This window comes from Rhipicephalus microplus, chromosome 4, assembly GCF_043290135.1.
Source record: "Rhipicephalus microplus isolate Deutch F79 chromosome 4, USDA_Rmic, whole genome shotgun sequence".
Lineage (NCBI taxonomy): Eukaryota > Metazoa > Arthropoda > Arachnida > Ixodida > Ixodidae > Rhipicephalus > Rhipicephalus microplus.
Genome location: NC_134703.1, coordinates 108,677,577 through 108,699,964, shown reverse-complemented (window position 1 = coordinate 108,699,964; position 22,388 = coordinate 108,677,577).

The window sequence follows — 22,388 nt, the reverse complement described above, 5'->3', positions numbered from 1 at the left end:
GGTCGGAGAACTGTATACGTTCAGTATGTAAAGGTGAGCTTTAAGAGTTCGACTCGGAATGATTTCTGTTATCATGGATTCCAGGCCTTTCTTGTATGTCGGGGTGTCCCTTTCCATAAAGCTGATGTCCTTACGGATGAGGGTGGCAATGCCCCTGGCTTGTTTGAAGTCGGGGTCCAGGGTTGGCCTGGAAACCCTGTACCCCGAAAAGGACATGTTTTGAATGTACTTTTCCGCCCCGCACTCCTGTAAAATGATGACATGTGGTTTTTCTTTACATGATCGTACTAATTGCGTTAGGTTAGCTTTCTTTTTGTTGAATGAATTACAGTTCCATTGCCAGATCTTGAAAAATTGTGGTGTGCTATCCATGGTGCTGACTTGGCATGACCCCCTGTGTGTTCGCTTCACCTATTGGACCTGGTGGCTGAGGGGATGTCGGCAGCGCAGGTTGGGGTCCCTGGGAAGACATGGACCCCGGGTCCGGCGTGGGAATTCTTCTCGTGGCTCTGGGTTGAGCAATTGGTCTTTCCAGACGGTCGAGTCTACCGCAAATTTGTATGAGTGCCTCTTTAATGTCGGCAATTGCTGATTGGAATTTACTGAACTTACTCTTCGTCTTGCGGTGCTTTTTGGCTTTGTTGTCACTAGCTAAGGCGTTAGAAGGAGCTTCGCTGACGTCGGACATAAAGTCGTCTGCTTCTGATGTGTCGTCATCTGTCTCGGTGTTTACGGCTCTGCGTTTATTTGGGCTACATGACGCGACCACAGATCCTGATGATTGAGGGATGGGTGGCGGTGTGTCTTTTAGGATACGTCCTTCTAGCCTGGCGAGAGTTGCCTTCAGTTCAGCTAGTTCCTGTTTGAGTGCTTTGTTTTCCCGTTCTAGTGTGTGTATTCGTGGATCTGCCACATGCTCTGGCTGTACCTTACCTTGCTTTGAAGTTGTCGGTGTTGTCGGTGCAGAGCCGCTGTCGCGAACCATGTCGGCCCAGGTCATTTTCTTGCCAGGACATCTCGACCAGGATCGGCCCCTGGAGCAAGAGCGCCCGCTGGATTGAGAGTGCGCTGTGGAACGGGAGCGCCGTCTGGAACGGGTGCGCCGTCTGGAACGGGAGCGTCCTCTGGAACGGGAGCGTCCTCTGGAACTGGAACGCCCTCTGGAGCTGGAGCGCCGCTTGGGAGTGGAACCATCTGCCATCTTCGGTTGCATGTCCGCGAGGTCGTTAACCTCGTCAGCGTTGGCTTCTTTCTCGGAGCGGTGGCGTCTTTGTCTTCGGCGTCGTCGCACGACATATGGGATGTGGTATCTTTTGCTGCAGCAACGGTCACCTGTTGGGTGATCACCTTCACAGAGCTTGCATTTCGGAGTGCAACGGTGGGCTTCTGCAGCATCGTTTGAGAGTGCGTCTCCGCAGTTGTGGCATTTACTTTTCTCTGCCTTGCTCTGGTGGCATACGTCGGCCCGGTGCCCGACTCGGCCGCAGGCGTGACAAACATCGACTTGGCGTTTGTAAAGGGAACACGGCACTAAGGCCGTTCCGCACATGACGTTTTTGGGAACTCGAAGCCCATCAAAGAGTATCACAACAACGTGCGTGTTTTTGATTCTCTTGACTTCAATGGCGGTCGGGTTTCGTTGGTTGACAATCATGCCTCTGAGGGTGTGCTCTTCTATCGAGGGGTCAACATTCCTGATGACGCCTTTACAAGTGTTTTCCGGGGCGGCTAAGTAGGCAGAAACATCAAATGCGCCGACTTTCGTGTGAAGTTTCTGAATTCCAGCGTATGCGACTGCGTTGGATCTGACCGGAGTCGAAATAACAAGAATATTCTGTACCTTGTTGGGGCAGACTGTGTCTTCCGATGCTTCTTGGTCAGTGAGCCCAGCTGCCATAGTCAGAGCTCTCGACAGCAGTACCATGTCCGTCTTCGAAACGTCAAGCCCTCCGCGGGGCCGTACAATGACCTTTATCTGGTCTCTCGGCAGCCGAGGGAGTCGCGAAGCGGCTACAACCTTCTGCACTGTTGAGAGGGAGCGAGCGTTGAAACCATGCTTCTTTGCTGTGTTTGCCGTAGACTTTGCAGCGGTAGCAGACGCTGCGTTCCTTGCCGGATCTCGTTTCCGCCGGGCGCCAAGGGCGGTGGTCCACCCCGCTCCGTCGAATTCTTCCGGAGTGATATCCATGCCTTCAACTGTCACCATCTCGGGCATCCTCGCTGCCTAGTCAGGTGCGGCAGGGGCCTGACGAGGCCCGGCACTGCCTCGAAATGAACCCTAGCTCCGTACTCGTAGCCGAGGGGTTAGTCCTAGAGACGCGTCCCTCGCTTCGCACACTTGAAGTTCAATAACTCGCCGAAAAGTTCACTCACCCCAACGAGAACGATGTCGTGAGATAGCTTGCACAAAACTGGTTTAGGAAAATCCAATGGATCGGTGGAGAACACAAGAAAGATGTCCGAAAACATTTAAAGAAGCGGGAGCAGACGCGGCCACGTCTGCACTCCCGGACGCCACCTAACGGACCACCACACGCACTTGTCTAAACTTCGTTCTTCAGTGTCCGTTTGGCTCCGAGTAATCTGCTTACGCCTTGTCGCATGAGGAAATTTTGCTAACGTAACGCAGTTCCTTTTCACCGTCTTCACCTTTTCAGACTCGTCAGTTCAAACCGGCCCACATGTTCATGACGATCCATTCTTTTATCCTAAACAAGTGACAAAAACGACAATAAACAAAGCCGTAAGTGCGTTCCAAGATGAAAGCGCAAAGATTACGCAAATCTGCGCACCACCCAGCATTCCTATGGTGCCTGAAGAATCGCAGCGCCACAGTCCTCCCTGGTAAATATCTATAGGAAACTGAAAGCCAGCAAACACGTACATCAGCCGTGGGTTAGTCGACCTGTGTTATTGTAATTACTGGGGTTATCACCACGATAGACAAGTCGTAGTGGAGGGCTTCGAAGAGTTCGACTATCTAACCCAAGTATATACAAGCCTTTGACATTTCACGTCTTTCACCATGCGACCACTGCAGCTTAAATCAAACCCATGTATTTTGGATCCGCAGACGAGCACAGTAATCATTGTACTATCATGGCGGCCCTTATAGTAAAGTAATTTGGAAACGTCTGCACAGGCAATGTACAATCGGTGTCAAAGTTGGCCTGGTGATTTTTCAGCAATGTGTGAATGTATTCGGACGGAATACATAGTAGGCTTGTTGTCAGCGCGTTTACAACAGGCCAAAAATCTGAATTTAAAGTTATATGCCGAAGTAGTAGGGACATTCAGTTTTTTTTTTATTTTTCAAGGTGAAATCTTTAGATGCTTTATCAAACGTTAGATTTGACCATCAGCGTACCCTCGGCGTGGAGGGAGAGTCAAGCAAGAAGTCTTCATCATGGCATGACATTATGACTCCTTCACAGATCGCCAAAGATTGTGTTGTCATCATGACGTAACGTCTTATGGTGACGTCATCACAAGAGACAGTATATAGCTTGCTAAATGGTAGTCCCATCACGAAGGCACGCAAAATCTGGCACTGACTCCGATATTCAAGACGGTGCAATATTTCGGTAGAGGCAGAACGATTTCGGAGCGTGGCGGGGCAGAGTCAATACATAGACTGAGAATAAAAAAGACGATTGATTTCGCATTCGAGTCATCCTCACTCTTTGGTCACCACACATATTTAAAACGATCGCAGGTGTTCCATGCTTTGAATCATTGTTTTTTTTTTGCATGTTGAATCTGTTTTTCGTGCCCATAGAGCTCGTCCGAGTCGGTCTAGCCATTTGAGTTTTCTCGTTTCGGCAACATAGTAACATTTGACAGATATTCTCACGAATCAATGTGCGTGTGTTGTTGTGCAAATGCTCTTGGCTGACAAACTTGAAAGAAATTCGCGTCGCTCGTCGTTATGCTTCAGTAACTTCAAAGCTCTGTAATCAAAAGAACCTTCATAAGTTAAATATTAAATCATACTGCCAGCTTCGCAACCCAACACTGCTGAGCGTTAATAATTTCCTGAAATTAATGCCAGCTATTTTCTAAAGAGCTGGTGTTTGGAGTCAGCAAGGATTTATTCTAGAAATGTTATTTCCGAAGGTCCCCCACATGTGTAACGTGTGGAGGTGGCCTTTTCAGTCAGTTTCCAGCAGCGTCAGTTTCACTTCTAATGTTATGTCAGGCACAACCGCATCAAGTATCGCTAGGCGCTCCTATGGCGTCGTCGTCACGCGCGCTTTGGCATGCGCTTGCACCGCGAGAAAATAAAGCGTTCATTGTGATTATCTGTGGGGCTAGACCGGTGAGTGGGATCCTTAGTCTGGGATCGCATTGGCGCGGACCACTGTCCCCGCACGTTTCGCGAGGGCCTCTTGGCTCTTGGGATCCGAGCTGGACAAAGCTGCCTCCCATCCTTCCATGTTGAGTTTGCAGCCCAGGACACTTGCACCGCGAGGAACGCTCGCCGCTCGAAACAATCTTGGCCCGCACCTGAATTGAGTTACGACGAGCTTTGAGTGTGCAGATAATAGCATCTTAACTTGAAGTTCTGATGACGGCCATGTTTTGCTTGAGCCTGAGATATCCGCATGCATTCTGGGGTTGGTTTTGTTTACGCGGACTCAAGTGGTTTCCTCCGACGTACGTGCGTAGCTGCTCACCTTCCCGTGTGATCAGATTTTGGTCACGTTAAAGAACCCCCAGGTGGTCAAACTTTCTGGAGCCCTGCACTACGGCGTCTCTCATAATCATATGGTGGTTTTGGGACGTTGAACCTGACATATCAAGCAATCACTCAAGTTGCTGACTTTTGTGCAGAATCTTAAATCTGTTCTGGCTACGTCACGGTCCACACTCGGCTGGGGCGCGATGGGCTGACGTGTGCTGCAGAGCTTCTCCGCACAACGAGAAGGCCACCTAGGCCCCGCACTATGGAGTGGCATGAATCATTCCAGGACTGTGCGCGATTTCGTTTTTTTTTATTGCGATAGCAATTATATGGACACTCTCGGCTGAATTTTGCCGCCAGCGTCGATGTGATGCACCGTAGATGTATACGTATCTATATATATTAGAAAAAGCAAGAAAAACACAGAAAAAAGCACTCCAGGGCGCGGGATCGAACGTGGGACTTTTGCGTCGTGAAACCGAGGCGTGAACCACTGAGCCACACCGGAGAACATTTTTCACCGTTCAAACGGCAAGCTATTTATATCTACCACTTACCGCTGCTGTGTTTTTTCGGCATTGCCAGAAAGTGGCGCAATGAGCGCACGTCGCCACATCGCGCAGCGGCACCCGCTCCAATCTTCTATGCGTACTTTGCCGGGCTTAGAGAAGGGGAGCGACACTCCCTCGCGCGTCCTAATCTCGCGGTGGCGGGGAGGGGAGAATCGTACGCCTTGGCTGGCCTCGGGCTTTACGTGGAACAATTCTGCTGCATACTTACCGGGCTCACAAAAGTTACTGCAATCATAGCAGTCTTCTTTCGCGAAAAGTGCGTGCTTTTCCGACTCGGCGAAATAACAATTAAACGCATATTCGCGTGCATTCGTAGCTGCGAGTACGTTTCGTGCGTATTTTCTGCGTGAACGAGGGCACGTTTTGATCTGCGTTCCATTCTGTGCGTGACCTTTCAAATTGTTGCTATCGCGTTCATTGCATCGCCGTGACTTTTTTCTATACTATCTGCAAAGATAGAAGTATATATATATATATATATATATATATATATATATATATATATATATATATATATATATATATATATATATATATATATATATATATATATATATATATATATATATATATATTGATACTTCGAGATGGAAACTTTATTCACAATAAGAGCATTCTGGTGCTTAAATGTTCTTTTTTACTTTTTCTTTCTTCCACACACACACACATATATATATATATATATATATATATATATATATATATATATATATATATATATATATATATATAGGCGTTGTTCGCATCGCGGGCATCTATCTATAGTGAAACGCTTTTCTTGTAAAAAAAAGGGGAAAGGTGCACGAGGGCACTTGTGTATCACAAAACAAAACGATGCTTCACCACATGGCAGAAGAAATGAAGCAGTACCTTGGTTAGGTTTGTTTTGTTTATGTAATTGGATGCATTGCGTAGAACATTCATTATTGCTACTGCTATATTTTCCTCAGTCATTTATCTTTAAATACTACATTACAAATTTCCTTTGTTTTCAGTGTTTTTGCATACATAGTGTTTCCTTATTTCGCTGTTCATCAGCTGGTGACCAAAAATTTTCCATGTCCCATGTTTTTATACACTCCACATTACTTTAGTACAACATACATTTTTGAAAGCGCTTTTCATTATGCATGATTTGGTACGCTGCAATGCGTGGTGGAATACTTTTCACACTGGCAAAAGCTTTCTTGCCGAGGCATACGAAAAATAACCATTTCCTCGTGGTTACGAAAGTTAGGTTAATGCACAAATGCACAAAGAACCCTGCGAGTTTTCTCTCGTGAATGGCGGTCCCTTAAATTATGCCGCTAACTCCGCGTAGGACATCCTTTCCCTATCATTCTTATCTTAGGAATAAACTCGGCATGGATTCGCGTAATTCTGAAATACAACTACAGCAAGAGGGAACCTCAACAGCAGGGCAAAGGAGGGGATTTACGTAGCATCGTCTATACCGGTGTTCATCAACAATCGTGAAAAGAACTGATGACACAGCCGCAACTTATCAGGATATTGACATGAACCGAGAAGATAAACTGTAGTGTGAGGTGAAAAAATGGCAGCATATCCACCGAGTGAATGATGGGGAGTGGGGCGAAGCATTCGTCCGTCCATTCGTTCTTGTTTCCGTCCGTTCCTGCGTACGTCTGTGTAACCGTCCATGCGTCCATCCACCCGTCCGTGCGTGCGTCTGTTCGTGCGTCCGTCCCTGCGTTCGTCCATGCATCCGCGCCTGCGTCCGTTCATGCGTCCATCCATGCATCTGTCTGTGTGTCCGTTCGTCCATCTATTCAGCACTCCAAGTACCACCATCTCGCATCTTTTCATCATATATTCTCCATATAGAAGCACCGCCATCCAGCGGACAATCCAAGCACTAAACGAGAGGTGGCACATGCACACTTTCTTACGGCTTGCGCTTCGGCTCTACTTCCCAGCTTTAACCACCTCGAGTTCATGGTATATACTAGTTCACTGTATTCATGGCTATGCGGCCCAACGCTCGCTAAACCTTTCTAAAACCAAAGAGGTTACACCCAGCTAGTATAATGTAGCAACACTTTCTTGTCAGATCGTGCTCAATGTACATGGCAATAGCTGCTAATGGGGATCGCAGCGTGCGCGTTACCTAAAGGCCGAATGCTCCTGTCTCTCATTCCTGTCCTGTCTCTCATGCCGTACATGACTTCCGTGTCATGATTACCATGTTTGGATGTGTCATTTACCTTCGTCATCTATTCACGTCACGTGATACCAAGTTTAGTATATGTGGAGCTAGCGAAACGGCCGCCAGCACGCTATGAGCGTGGTATGTTGTCATGTTTTTACATGACATGCGCGTCAGAATTATCATGTTTGAATCAGTCATATACTTTCGTCATCCATTACCGCAACTTAACAAGAAATTTGGTATATGTGAAGCTAGGAAAACGGCCGTGAGCACATCATGAAGGGCCCAATATTCTTCAATGTAGCGTTGACGCACGCGCACGCTGGGCACAGCGAACCTGCGTTAGCAAAACGCGAGCTCTCTATAGTCTGACGCCAGGTGCGACCGGTGCGACCAGCGTCCGTTGGCGCGGCCCGACGGCAACCGGCGCGAAATGCGACATGCTGCATTTCGCGCCGATGCGTTACCCAGACAACTATGCGTCTCCCTCTCGTTGTGACGGAGGGGCGTCGGACGCGCTGAAACGCGCATGCGTCAAAGCAACGCAGCGCGACGCGCGCCTGCAAGTATATGGCAACACCGGTGCCTGCAGGCGTGGCAACGCGCCAGCGTGACTCGACGAAATGAACGCCGGTGCATGCGAACGTGTGCCGGGTCACGTCGAAGTGTATTGACACTTTGACTGTGGCGTGTAGCGATGTTCTCACATGACACGCATCTCATGATTATCATGTTTGCACCAGTCACATACCTTCGTCATTCATTGACGTCACGTAATACCATATTTGGCATGTGTAAAGCTAGCGAAACGGCCGCGAGCGGATCATGAGTGTGAAATTTAGTCATGTTGTTACATGACACGCATGTCGTGATTATCATGATTGTATGTGTTATTTACTTATGTCGTCCGTTCGCGTCGCGTCATACCGAGTTTCGTACACGGGAAGCTAGCGAAACGGTCGCCAGCGCATCATTAGCGTGACATGTAGCCATGCTGTTGCATGACACGCATCTCATGATTATCATGTTTGCACCAGTCACGTACCTTCGTCATCCGTTCACTTACCGTAATGCCACATTTGGTATTTGTGACGTTAGCGAAACCACCGAGAGCACATCATAATCTTGGCATGTAGTCATGTTGTTACATGACACGTATATCATGATTTTCATGTTAATGTCTGTCACTTGTGTTCGCCATGCAATGATGTCATACCATACCAGTTTTGCAACATGCCATGTGAACGAAACCACCGCAAGAGCTGCAGGACCATGAAATGTAAATCATGACATTCATGGCGTCAATGTCATGATTTTCATGTTATGACTAGTCAAATATGTTCTTCATACAGTCATGTTATGCCATACCAAGTTTGGTATCGATACCATTATCGAAACGGCCCGGAGAGCTAAACGTCGTAGGCGGCCAGATAGATAGATAGATAGATAGATAGATAGATAGATAGATAGATAGATAGATAGATATATAGATAGATAGATAGATAGATAGATAGATAGACAGATAGATAGATAGATAGATAGATAGATAGATAGATAGATAGATAGATAGATAGATAGATAGATAGATAGATACGCTCAAAGTCACCGAAGTTTGCTAGTAAATGCTTCGTTTAAAAAAAAAACACTAAGTTTCAACATATATACTCTACTGTAGGAGAGCCTAAAAAACTCACGCCAAAGAAGAAGAGATGACTGAAATTTAGATGAGTGTGTTTAGAAAAAGTTTATTTACACTATGAACATAAAACAAAAGTTTCGATGAGGCCCCGCAGGGGCGCCTGCGCAAGTAGGCGTTTGGTGTGTAGCGACACCACGGACCCGAGCTAACGGGGGAGTTTCTACTCCCTCCCACGCCTAGCCGTGCGTGGCTTTGCCGTGTCCGGGGAAAAGGGGAGCCTGGGGGTTGAGCCGACGCTGGGTGCTTGGACCTTTAAGGCCCCCTGGCAGAGGCAACACACCTCTTTGGCCCCGGCTTCACGTAGCCGGCACCCCTGGGCTGACCCACCCAGGGGAAATCGGCAGTCGCCTTTTCCTATCTCTCTCTCCCTATATCTTCGTCTTTTGTTCTCACTTAACATCTTTCCTGTCTTCTCCTCACTTCATTTTACTTCCAATTTTTCCTGGCGGCAAGGGTTAACCTTGTGTGGCTATCCAAACTAGGGTAAACCATATTGGGTTATAGTAACTGCGTACTGCTGGCGTTGCGCAGGCATGCCCACATGCTCTGCCACGTCCCCGTGTTGGACTCCGTGGTGGGTGGTAGGCGCCGTTACCGAAAAATACACATTTTCCTATGGGATCCTCGACCCCCTCTCTAACTGATCGTGCCTCGAAAAGGGTACGCACCGATGCAACTTCACTACTTTGGTCGAAAAACAGAGAAACTTTCCCAAAATACCATGTCCTCCACTGCGAACAATCATCTACAAAAGCTAGAGCAATCTCACCATTCCTTGTGGCCAAGTGCTTGAGAGAAACCATTGGAACTGGTTATAAGGCCACGAAGATGGCAAGTGGAGATCTGCTTCTCGAATTAAAAGACAAGGAACAATACAATAAACTCTCGCACCTCGTAGCCTTTGGTAACATCCCCGTTTCTGTGAGTGCACACCGTACAATGAATACAGTGAAGGGCGTGGTATCGGATGAAGATTTGATGACACTGAGTGAAGAAGAGCTTCTTGATGGATGGAAGGACCAAGGTGTAATACATGTCCAGCGCATCATAATCAGACGCAACAACAACGAAATAGCAACAAAGCACTTAATACTCACCTTCAACTCAACCACTTTACCTGAGACTCTCGAAACTGGCTATATAAAACTCCATATCCGACCCTTCATTCCGAACCCGAGGCGTTGCTTCAAATGCCAGCGATTTGGTCATGCATCCCAGAGCTGCCGAGGGCAGCTGATCTGTGCTAAGTGTGGCACAACCGGCCACAGTGCTGATGAATGTAGTCATGATGAGATCCTCTGTGCTAACTGCGAAGGTAGTCACCCCGCATACTCCAGAGCGTGCCCAGCCTGGAAAAAAGAAAAAGAAATAATAACTATAAAAGTAAAGGAAAATATCACATTCAAGGAAGCAAGACAACGGGTCTCACTAACATTGGCACTAAAAACACCTTTTGCCGAAGTGGTGCAACGAGGGGCGGCACCACAAAGGCCCTTGGCATTTGCCCGGACCTCGCCTAGCGTGCCGAGGCCAATGCCACAAGCCCCTACGGCGGGAGCAGCTAGCGCTGCCCTGCCCACATTCAGCCAGTCCACACCAGCGACCTCGACAGGCTCGAACGGCAGCCAGGGCAATCACGAGGCCAAGGGGGCTTTATCGATCCCCAGCTCAGTGGGGACAAAGACTTCGTCGATCGAGGCGAAGTCTAAGCGACGCACAGATCGCTCTGTAGAGCGGGCGTCCAGTGCCTCGCAAGAGGCTATGGACACCAGTTCATGCCAAACGGCGCAGGGAGCGCCGAAGGAGCGGCGAGCTTCTCTCGACCGCCCCAAAAAAGACAGAACGCCGATTACAGGGCCTGACAAAGGCCCTGTAAAATGAGCTAATCTCCGTCTTTTCTGCACACAGCACTTTTTCCCTTTTTTTCCACTATGGACAAAATCATACAGTGGAACGTAAGAGGAATACTTAGAAATTTAGATGACGTCCAAGAACTTCTGAGTAAGTTTAACGCGAAAGTGCTATGTGTGCAAGAAACGCACTTAACTCCTAAGCACAAAGACTTCTTACGGCAATATATTATTTTCCGAAAAGACCGGGAGAATGCTGTCGTACCATCTGGCGGTGTAGCCATTATAGCTGATCGTAGTATAGCATGCCAGCATTTGAAGCTCCAAACAGCCCTTGAGGCAGTGGCCATTCGAGCTGTACTTTTTAACAAACTCATTACCATATGTTCTGTGTACATACCACCGCATCAACAGCTACACAGACGTGATCTAGAATCATTATTAGGTGAACTCCCAGAGCCGTTTCTGGTTCTAGGTGATTTTAATGCACACAATGTCCTGTGGGGCGATGCTCACTGTGATGCGCGAGGACGTCTTATTGAGCAGCTCCTTTTCTCTTCTAGTTTATGTCTTTTAAATATAAAGGAGCCTACGTATTTTAGCTTTGCAAACAACACGTACTCCTCCATAGATCTCAGCATTTCATCACCGTCCCTTTTACTAGTTTTTAAGTGGAAAGTTCTTAAAAACCCTTATGGTAGTGACCACTTCCCAATCATCCTGAGTGCGCCGAACAAAGAACAACTACCCCCGCAGGTTCCTCGATGGAAGATTGACTCAGCTGATTGGGAAGGGTATAGAACTCTTACACACATGACATGGACTGAGCTGTCTGCCCTGACCATAGATGACGCTGTCACGTATTTTACAGCTTTTATACTTGATGCCGCATCTAAATGTATTGCCAAAACGAGCGGCATGTCTTCTAAACGGCGAGTCCCATGGTGGAATGACGCATGCAGGAAAGCACGGACCACTCAGAACAAAGCTTGGGCGTTGCTACGCGATTCCCCTGCAGCAGAAAACCTGGAAAATTTCAAGCGGGTCAAATCGCAGGCAAGGAGAACGCGTCGACAAGCTAGACGAGAGAGCTGGACAAACTTTATATCGAGTATCAACTCGTACACAGATGAGGGAAAAGTGTGGAATAAGGTCAAGAAAATTAAGGGCCAACAAACGTATTGCCTTCCACTAGTAAATAGCCTCGGGGAAAGCTTGGAGGATCAAGCCAACTTTCTTGGCACACATTTCGAACAGATATCGAGCTCCTCACACTACTCCGAATCCTTTCAGAATTACAAGGCACGAATAGAAAAACAAAAGTTGGAAAGAAAATCCACAAGAAACGAGGCATACAATCAACCATTCTGCTTAGCAGAACTGCAAACAGCACTCAGCTGCTGTAATACATCTACCCCAGGTTCTGACAATGTAATGTACGCGATGCTGAAGGAACTACCCTCCGAAACTAAAGAAACCCTCCTCTGTCTTTACAATCGCATATGGTTTTCAGGTGTGATCCCCTCCTCCTGGAAGGAGGCTGTTATAATTCCAATTTTGAAGCAGGGAAAGGATCCCTCTACTGTATCAAGTTATAGACCCATAGCGTTAACAAGCTGCCTCTGCAAACTATTTGAAAAAATGATTAATTGCCGCTTACTCCACTACTTAGAAACAAATAAATTGCTCGACCCATACCAGTGCGGGTTTAGAGAGGGCCGATCTACCACCGACCATCTTATACGTATCGAGGCACACATACGTGAGGCTTTTGTTCATAATCAGTTTTTCTTATCAGTGTTCCTCGACATGAAGAAGGCCTACGATACCACGTGGAGGTTTGGAATATTGAGAGACCTCTCACACTTAGGTATACATGGTAATATGTTCAGTGTCATTGAAAGCTATCTGTCGGATCGTACCTTCCGCGTTAGAGTGAGCAATGTTTTGTCCCGAACATTTGTACAGGAAACCGGAGTGCCACAGGGTGGGGTGCTCAGCTGTACGCTCTTTATAATAAAAATGAATTCTCTCCGTCTGTACATTCCACGTAATATTTTTTATTCAACATATGTCGATGATGTGCAGATAGGTTTTCAATCGTGTTCTCTTGGGATCTGTGAGCGACAGGTTCAGCTCGCCCTTAACAAGATATCAAAATGGGTTGATGAAAACGGGTTCAAACTGAACCCACAGAAAAGCACCTGTGTCCTTTTTTCTCGAAAAAGAGGCTTGCACCCTCAGCCTGAACTGGTCCTTAAGGGTGAGCGTCTACCCGTAAGCACAGAACATAAGTTCCTAGGTATAGTTTTAGATGCGAAGTTAACCTTTGTACCGCACATAAAACATCTTAAAAATAAATGCTTGAAAACAATGAATATCCTGAAGGTGCTGTCACGAACAACGTGGGGCAGCGACAGAAAGTGCCTCATGAATCTGTATAGAAGCCTTATACGCTCACGTCTTGAGTATGGGGCAATAGTCTATCACTCTGCCACGCCAAGCGCTCTGAAAATGTTGGACCCTGTTCATCATCAAGGCATCCGCCTGTCCACAGGCGCCTTTAGAACAAGCCCAGTTGAAAGCCTTTATGTAGAATCGGACGAGTGGTCACTCCATCTGCAGAGAACTTATTCTTCCTTCATGTATTTCCTTAAAGTAAATGCGAACAGTGAGCAACCTGCATATTCCACCATCAACGACCTGTCCAGCTCTCAACTTTTTTACAATCGACCTGCAATGGCACGCCCTTTCTCGCTGCGTGTCAGAGACCTAGCTGAAGAAACAGATGTCCCACTGCTTGAATACCACCTCAGCCCCCCCGCTCTGCGGCTCCCGCCATGGCAGTGGCAGGTTATAGACTGTGACACATCTTTCGTAGCTGTCACAAAGCATGCCTCCCCCATACACATTCGGATGTATTTCTTAGAGCTGCAACATAAATATGACTGTCCAGAATATTATACTGATGCATCCAAGTCCCATACTGGCGTGTCCTATGCGGCGGTCGGCCGATCCTTCTCGGATGCCGGCGTTCTGTCCACCAGCACAAGCATTTTTACAGCCGAGGCTTACGCGTTATTTGTAGCGGTTAAACACATCAAAAAATTGAATACGCCAAGGGTAGTTATTTACACAGACTCCTTGAGTGTCGTAAAAGCGTTGAAAAATCTTAAAAAACACAGAAACCCTATAATCGTATCCCTCTATTCGGTACTCTGCGCGGCCTATACTTCCAAGCAACATATCGTCGTGTGCTGGGTGCCAGGACATCGCGAGATCGAAGGAAATGTGTTGGCCGACCAGCTCGCCACGTCAATTAACGGAAGGTCCGCCAACTCTTCAGTTGCTGTCCCTCTAATGGACCTAAAACCAAACATACGAAAAAAGCTCAGGGCTTACTGGCAGAAGTTATGGGATCAACAAACTCATAACAAGTTACACTTGATTAAACCATACCTCGGTAACTGGCCACCCATGTCGAAAACACGCCGCACAGAGGTCAGTCTCTGTCGGCTTAGAATAGGACACACACACAGCACACACACACACCTTTTGTCTGGTGGTGACCCACCCAGCTGTCACAGATGTGGCCGTCCACTTACCGTACTTCACATACTCCTTGAATGCTCTGAGCTAGAGGCTTACAGGAAAAAAACATTTTACACTAGCGTATAAGGAACACATACCCCTTCACCCAGCTATGTTTATTGGTCGCGAACCTCTTTTTAAGTATAATGCATTGAATGCATTCTTAAAAGAAGTAAATACTTTCAATGTTATTTACTCAAGTGATCGGTAGCACGGCCTCCGAAAGGAGGCTGCTGCTGCGGATGCTACATACAAAAGAGCACCTGTCTCCCGGCCCTTGGGACCAAGGGCGCTGGCGAAAAATCGGTGCTAATTTTAACGCTCCTATTTTATGATGTCATGACAATTAAAGACCCATTCTCACCAGGCATGCTTCACTTTACTTTCATGATTTTAATAAATATATGTCTTACGCATCTTTAGAGCGCAGAACTTTAGGCCCTTTTACAGCCATTTATCATAACCATTGCTCTCATCCCATATCATCTCCTGGCGCTCTTTGGCCATCAATGGCCCTTGCGCCATTAAACAACATATATCATCATCAAAGTTTCGATGAGGGGTTCAAATTTAGCAAGTGGTTAGAGAGAGGGACCACATTTCCTACATTGCTTATAAATGTAACCCTATGTGGCCTCCTTACTTTCTCTGGGAGCAAAACTGAGCCGTTCAAGGTCAATCAGGCAGTTTTTGAGAAACTCTCAAAAATATTTCTTAGAACATTGATTTGTGTTCTTGCTTTCCATTCTTTAGGATAAGGCACGCGCAAATAAAATGAATGCATCGTTGTTAATTGAAATTAAAAGAACAGGTGTGACCATCTCGTGCTTGGTGCGCAGTTGTCTTCACCTGGGTCAAATTCTTGTAGCGCGCACTAGCGCACAAGAGCACCCCTTCTAGCGAGGAAGTCGCGAGTATGTCGCAGGTGTCCAGGAGCAGACTGTCGAGCCGCGAAATGCACGCGGCAAGTTTGGCAGCCTGAAGCAATTGCAATAGGTGACGGCGTTGGCGTTTCGGTAGCCAAGTATACGCAGGATTGAAGCGGTCGACGAAAACCGTACCTTCCAGGCCGTTGATATGCAGGCGGAAGTGTTTAAGTGCGTGGTTTATGGCATTGAACGGTCCATCATACGGGGGCTGCACGGGAGGTCGCACGACATCGTGCGGCACAAAATGGCAGCCGATCCTCGAATTGAATACTGACGATGCAGCGAAGATCGTTGGACGACCATGAAATGTTCATTAACTGATTACGATGGTGCGGCGTGGCGGCCGGAGCGTGCCAACGCACAGACACCGGTCGCATCGATCGCGCCTCGCATCGGACTGTACATCTCTCGCGCTTGGCTTGCATAGCGTCGCTGTGCCCAGAGTGCCCAGTCATGCAAGAAGGAAGAAGCGTGCATCGCGATCCACTCTGGCCAATCCCGTCTCAATGGGCACAAGCGTTCGCCGAACACACTTTAGAGTTTACAAAGTGACGGACGAATGGACTGACGGATACACGAATGCACAAACTGACGGACTGACCGATGCACGGACAAGGTGACGAGATGGTTTCTGGCGAGATGGTTTCTGACGAGATGGTTTCCCCTCAAACTGGCGTTCGCCAGTTTGAGGAGAAAAGGCAGAGACGAATAGGGAGAGGCAGACAGGTGGGAGAGCGATGCGAGTGGTGATTCTGCGGGGAGGTTCAACGGTGGGCCTAACGTGCTTTGCTCCAAAAAATGCACAGTGAGTGGACATGGGAGTGAACATTAAAGAACACTGGCTGGTCGAGGTTTCTGAAGCCCCGCACTACAGTGGTCCTCATAATGATACCATGTTTTGGGAAGTTAAACCCCAGATATGACTATTATGCTAGATTCAGGTGTGGGCTTTAAGTGGAAATAAGACTTGGACGCAAATAGGAGCTAATAGCGTTGTGGTTAAGTATCCCGAAATAAGTGAACATATTTTAGTATGATCCACAAATATTGGCTTTATTTGGTTTTTTTCTCGCTCGTAAGTCAATTACAAATAAATAAAGCATCTCATCAGAATATTTAGATGATGTGCTGTTACGCTCGCCAAGCGTATGATTGACGTATTTCTGATTGAAACGAAGATTATTGGCGGTGTCCTACGTGACAAGCACACAAATTTGGAAATAAACTCGGATAGTGGATGTCATGTGTCAGATGGTGTTTAACAGCACTTGTGTCTGTGTCTTAATCACTCATTCCCCCTTATAAAGTCCATTCGTAGCAAGGGCCTCGTTTCGACAGGCTCAATGCCTTCAGGTAGTATGCGAGAGTTCATCGACCAGCTTCAAACTCTGGCTAACACGCCTTAGTTTACATTCACAGAAGTGGCCGACAAAGTTAACAGCTGGACGGCCGCTGCTGTAGAGCCTCGGACGCGTTAGCCGAAGGTTGTGGGTTCGTTTTCCACCAGTCAAAAATTGTTTTTTTGTTTTCTTTAGTTTCTTTTAACGTATATCATAATTACTATACACTACTGAAGACAATTAAAACAACACACTGACCACGTATGAAAGCAAATGAAAGCATGCACGACGCTTAAACGTCGTGCTTTTAGTTGCTTTTGTTCGTAGTCAGTGTTGTTTTAATTGTCTTCATGTCTGTTCCTGTCCAAGCGGATTTGCGTTCAACTATCGATCACACTGGTTTTCTAATATGCACCCAAAATCTGAGCACACGGGCGTACGGCATTCTCGCCTCCATCGAAAATGCAGCCGCCACAGTCGGGATTCGATCCCGCGACCCGCGGGTCAGCAGCCGAGTACCTTAGCCTTTAAACCACCGCGGCGGGGAGGGTATGTGCAAATAATAAAGGGGTATGGGCCACAGGTGATAGACATTTTATATCAACACAGGAACGGCGAGAACGCAGATGGATTATTTTAACGCTTGAGTGTCAAAAAAACCTCGCTTAGGCAGTGTTTACCGCACCAATGTAAAGAGTGAGGATCAGTTTTTCAGCAGGAATCAAACCCCAGCTTCCTGCGTGGCAATAAAGTATTCCAGCAAAGAGTCACTCCACGTCTAAGAAATACTTTCCAAATACATCCTAGTGTTTGTGAAACGTCCGTTCTGGTTGCAGTCCTGGCTATAAAATTTTATGAACATTTCATATGTACTCCTATGATACAGCCGTCATGTCGGGTTAACGTCAATTGTAGTTAGACGCATTCCGCTGAGGTCGATTTGTGTAGCTGTGCTTAGGTCTACCATCCTCATGAGCTGCAGCGCAAACACCGGCGCTTCATATGAGCCTACCGCTTCTGGTGTTAACTGTTCATGACTAGTATACAATTAATTTCTCCTATACCTCTCTAGACTTCACTGTTTATAGGTTTCTCTTGGTTGTGTCGAATGAAGAAGACTAGCCTTTGGTCCACTCTCATCATATTGCATCTACGTGGTCGTTGTAGGCCTAAACAACAAATTCTAAGCCACTTCAATGTCACTTGGATACCACCATTCGCATTTAATTAAAGCAAGCACCGTCATCTACGGCCGGAGAGCACCGCCTCTTTCATCTGAAACTCGCACCGGGCACTCAGATGTGGTCGAATGATGTTTTGTGCCCTGCAAAAGTATCAGAAGGTCACAATGGAAATTCAAGGGTGTAATGGGGGTGGGGTGGGAACAAGCCCTGTGGGTCATATTCTGGCTACGCCACTGGTCGTGGCGGCCCACGCCGGCAACTGCAGCACTGTCCCTTGCACTCCGTTACCACCAAACAATTTTTGTTAAAGCTCCTTTGTAGGCAAAAGACGCTTTGCCAACGGCACTTTCTGCTTGGTTTTCAATGGTACATGTGGTGTTCTCAATCAAGCAACGAGAAAAAAATTCCGCCATATCCACGAAGTGAATGATGATGAGTGGGCGAAGCTCCGGAGGTAAACCTGGTAAACCATAAATCCTCTGTACATTTTGCCCACTCGATTTTATTACATCGCTCCCCCTAGCGTACGTCGCCGCACGAAATCGAACGTTTGCCTTCAACCAATGACACGCGCCATATGTGACATCATTCCTATTTTATAAGATCTCGCGTCTTTCATCAACTACAAGTACCGCTTTCTAGTTTATAACATCTTGCATCTTTTCATCATCAGCTACAAGTACCACCATCTAGTAAACACTACAAGAACTAAACGAGAGGTGGCTACATACAGGAGACGGTACCGCCATCTAGTGAACACTGCAAGAAGTAAACTAGAGGTGGCTACATACAGGGGACGGTACCGCCATCTAGTGAACACTGCAAGAACTAAACTAGAGGTGGCTACATACAGGGGACGCACAGCCCACGTCCTAAGTAGCTTCGCCCCTAAAAAAAAAACGGTATGCCGACGAGCTGCGTCGCCGTTGTATGTTAGTCGCGTCTCACAACTTAGTTTTGTTTGTTGGCGCACATCGCAGCTCTCAGCGCTTACGGCTTTCACCACGCTTATGGCGTCTCACAACGTCGTTTTGTTGGCGGACATCGCAGTCCTCAGCGCTTATGGTGGAAGTTATGTGTGGACGTCGGTATAGTTTTACCCATAAGATCGGCATCGGCCTACATGTTGCTATCGCATTCGCTACATGTTGCTATCGCATTCGGCCTACATGCTATCACATTCGCTATCGCATTCGCTACATACAAACATGGAATGGGTTTATATCGCATGAATTGCTCGCGCACAAACCAGCGCCAACCTCTTTCAGCGCACGCTCGCGTGCGTTGCACGTTCGAGTCGCGTGTCCACGCATCTGGCGGCGCGCGCCCTTTTGTTTCGCACTTATCGGCAGCCGCCATCTCGCGCCGCCAACGTCCGTGGCTGGGCGTCGCGTCCGTATATCGGCAGCTGCCACGTGTACGCACAGGTATACGTGGGAGGATCGACTGGGACCGAGTAACTCGGGCCTCCCCAGGCATGCTCCTCGTATACGGCACTAGCTGCCGCTACGGTCTATGGTGTCGCCCGTATTTTATTCCTCGTCCGAGGCATCGATGCTTTTGTTTTTTTCGGCGTTCGCTTAAAGCGGCAAGTCGCGCGATTGTTAGCGCGCGAGTACATATGCCGTTCGATTGTTCCTTGCAAAAAGGGGGTCGCACGCGTCGCTCCCCTCGGTGACACACACACACACCACTGAGTGTGCTGACAAAATAAAATATGCAGAAAAAGGGCACTGCGTGTGCGAAAACTGCGAGCAATTTTTTTTCTCCTTCTCCGCGCGACTCTCTTCAGTGTTATCGAGTCCAGGATCAGAGCAGGAAACAGACCGATTGGCGCTGCTATTGTTCTGCTCCCGTCGATGACCCTGTTTGCGCTCTCTAGGGTCGCCGCTTGCACGTGTTATTGTGTAGGCTAATAGCTTTCGTGCCGATGTGGTTTTGAGGTCCTGGAGCTTCGCATCTCAGGAATTGCAGCCGAAAGAGTACAAATATAAGGTAAAACGCCTCGAGCCGCGATCCAGTGCGAAGTAGTGCGTCGTTTTAGAAGTAATTACAGCTCACAAGTGTTAAAGAGCAAAGTACCCAGGGTTTCATATATTTACACGAAATCTGAGTGAAAGATCCTTAAACATGGGGTGTTGCCAGTGGCTGCCTATACCTTAGCCTTTCTCTGGTCTCCCATAAAATGCTGGCTACATCCATGGAAGAAGCTGCACCGTTTTCGTCTAGTTAACTAGCTATGCCTATTACTTTAAACAGGACAGGTCTAAGAATTTGGCAAGGGTAAGTGTATGATTCTTACACGCGGGGGTGGAAGGGGGAGACTTTGCACTTGCAAGGGTTTCAAAACTTTTCTGGTTGGGGGAAGGTGTGCGAAGCATGTGCATTTGTATGCGTACCTCTATCTTGACACATTGTTTCTTGCTTTCTCGCCTGTACTTGTTTTGTGAGCTATGTGAGGGGAAGCTAAAAAAAGAGAGGTACCATTTTATCCATATATATCATGTAATTGAGGCGTGATTTACCCGTAAGGTAAAGCGAGAGAATGCTAACTCTCCAAAGACTCATGCATATGGATGTACGCAACACCTCGCTGTCAATTGGCATTCACTGTGTATGATAAGTACCTGAACAAAAATTCATTTGCTATGTATGCAACTGTAAACACCAAAAAATTATTGAGGACTAGTGAGATGCGATCACATCGGCCATTCTGTTCTGTAATGCACTTATTTCAGTATGTAAACAAGGTCGATATATGCGACTCTACGAAAAATGATGAACTTAACGGCACTTCCTCGTCGAGCCTGTGTCGACGCGCTGACTTTGACGCGTGATCTTCGTACCCATTAACAGCGAGCAATATTCGCGAAATCGCCAACTGCCACTAGCCATTGAAAAAAATATATATATATTTGTCGCTACTGAATGTAACCCTGCGACCACGTGTGCCTTGGCCGGCAGGAAACACTTTAGTTTCCTGCCCGGGGTCTTGACGCTTCGAATGTGTTTACCTTAGCGCCGAGTTCCCGTGGAGCGTACGGGGGCAACCAGGCGAGGAAGAGTTGAGACAGGTAAACTTGCGCATATTTTCTTTCGTCCTCTTCGCGCGTGCGCGTGTCTCTGTGTGTGTGGTATATATAATATCGCCGAGTCGGCAACCGCTTTCGCGATAGCGGCGTCTCGAACGCTTCCCATACGGGACAATGGTGGCACGCTCATTATGCGTACTCCACCTTCAGCCTTCTTCTTTCATTTCCTGCGTGCGCCGCCGTAAGCGAAGCGCGTGCATCTTCGCGTGGCCCGACTCTTGTCTCAGCGGCCGTGCGCGCCGTACTACTACACGCCTTTAATCTCGCCGGAAATCTCGGCTCCTGTCCCGAGGAAAAGCTCGGCTTGCGCGTGTGCGTCGCACGGTCTCGCTACAGTCGTCGCTTCCGTTCGCACAGGCGCATCGTGTGCCGGCCGCGTGGCTCGCAGTCCCTGCAGGGGTCAAGCGCCCATTGTCCGGCGGAAAGGCGTGTTTTCCGATTGACGGATTTTCGAAGAGGAAGCAAGAGTGGTGTCGGCGTTGATAGTGCTTGCGAAGATCAGCGTCTTGGCGGGAAGAGGAACAATTTGCAAATAAGTTTATTGGTCATGTTGTTTGGATACGCTCGCTCCGTCAACCATCGTTCTCAGGCGTGTTCGATCATTCGCTCGTGTACTCTCAAGATTTGCATTGATTTGTATACTGTACTCACCTTTCCTCGACGTTCGAGTGACTCAACACTATTCTGATTACATGCTTTCGAAGTAAAGCTGCTAGTTACCCCATTTTGGTAATGCCACTTAATATGCAGTATCACAATTGTTATTCTACATTTCTATTATGATGCGTAATGTTACAAAGCAAATGGGTGGAGCGATCAGAGCGGTATATTGGGAAAACCTCAACATATCTTGCAATCTTCTGGAGTTATTCTCCTCCAAGGTTCTTGCATATATCGTGACCGTTGGCTCCACGCTCAGCAGCAGAATTGTACTAAGCCACTATACATGTCGCAACCCGTGTCTTTTCACGCGATCTATCCTGATTGTTACACCAAAACTTGTCCGTCATGTGGAGAAATATGCTGCGTTAGGACACATGCTCTGGCGGTGTGCCCGATCACACTCTGCAGACAGTAACAACTCGGCCCAGTGGGATGCGGCCCTCCATAGCTAGCTCACTTCTGACTGACCAACTCAGGGTAGGGCTGTTAAGCAGGCCCATGGTCCAGCCGAGAGGCTTGGCCTTCTGGCCCCTACATGGGAGTGGTTCGCTAGGTTTTCAGACATGCTTTGCGCTTGTGTGTGGCGACTGTGCAAATCTTCAAGGCTTTCTGCT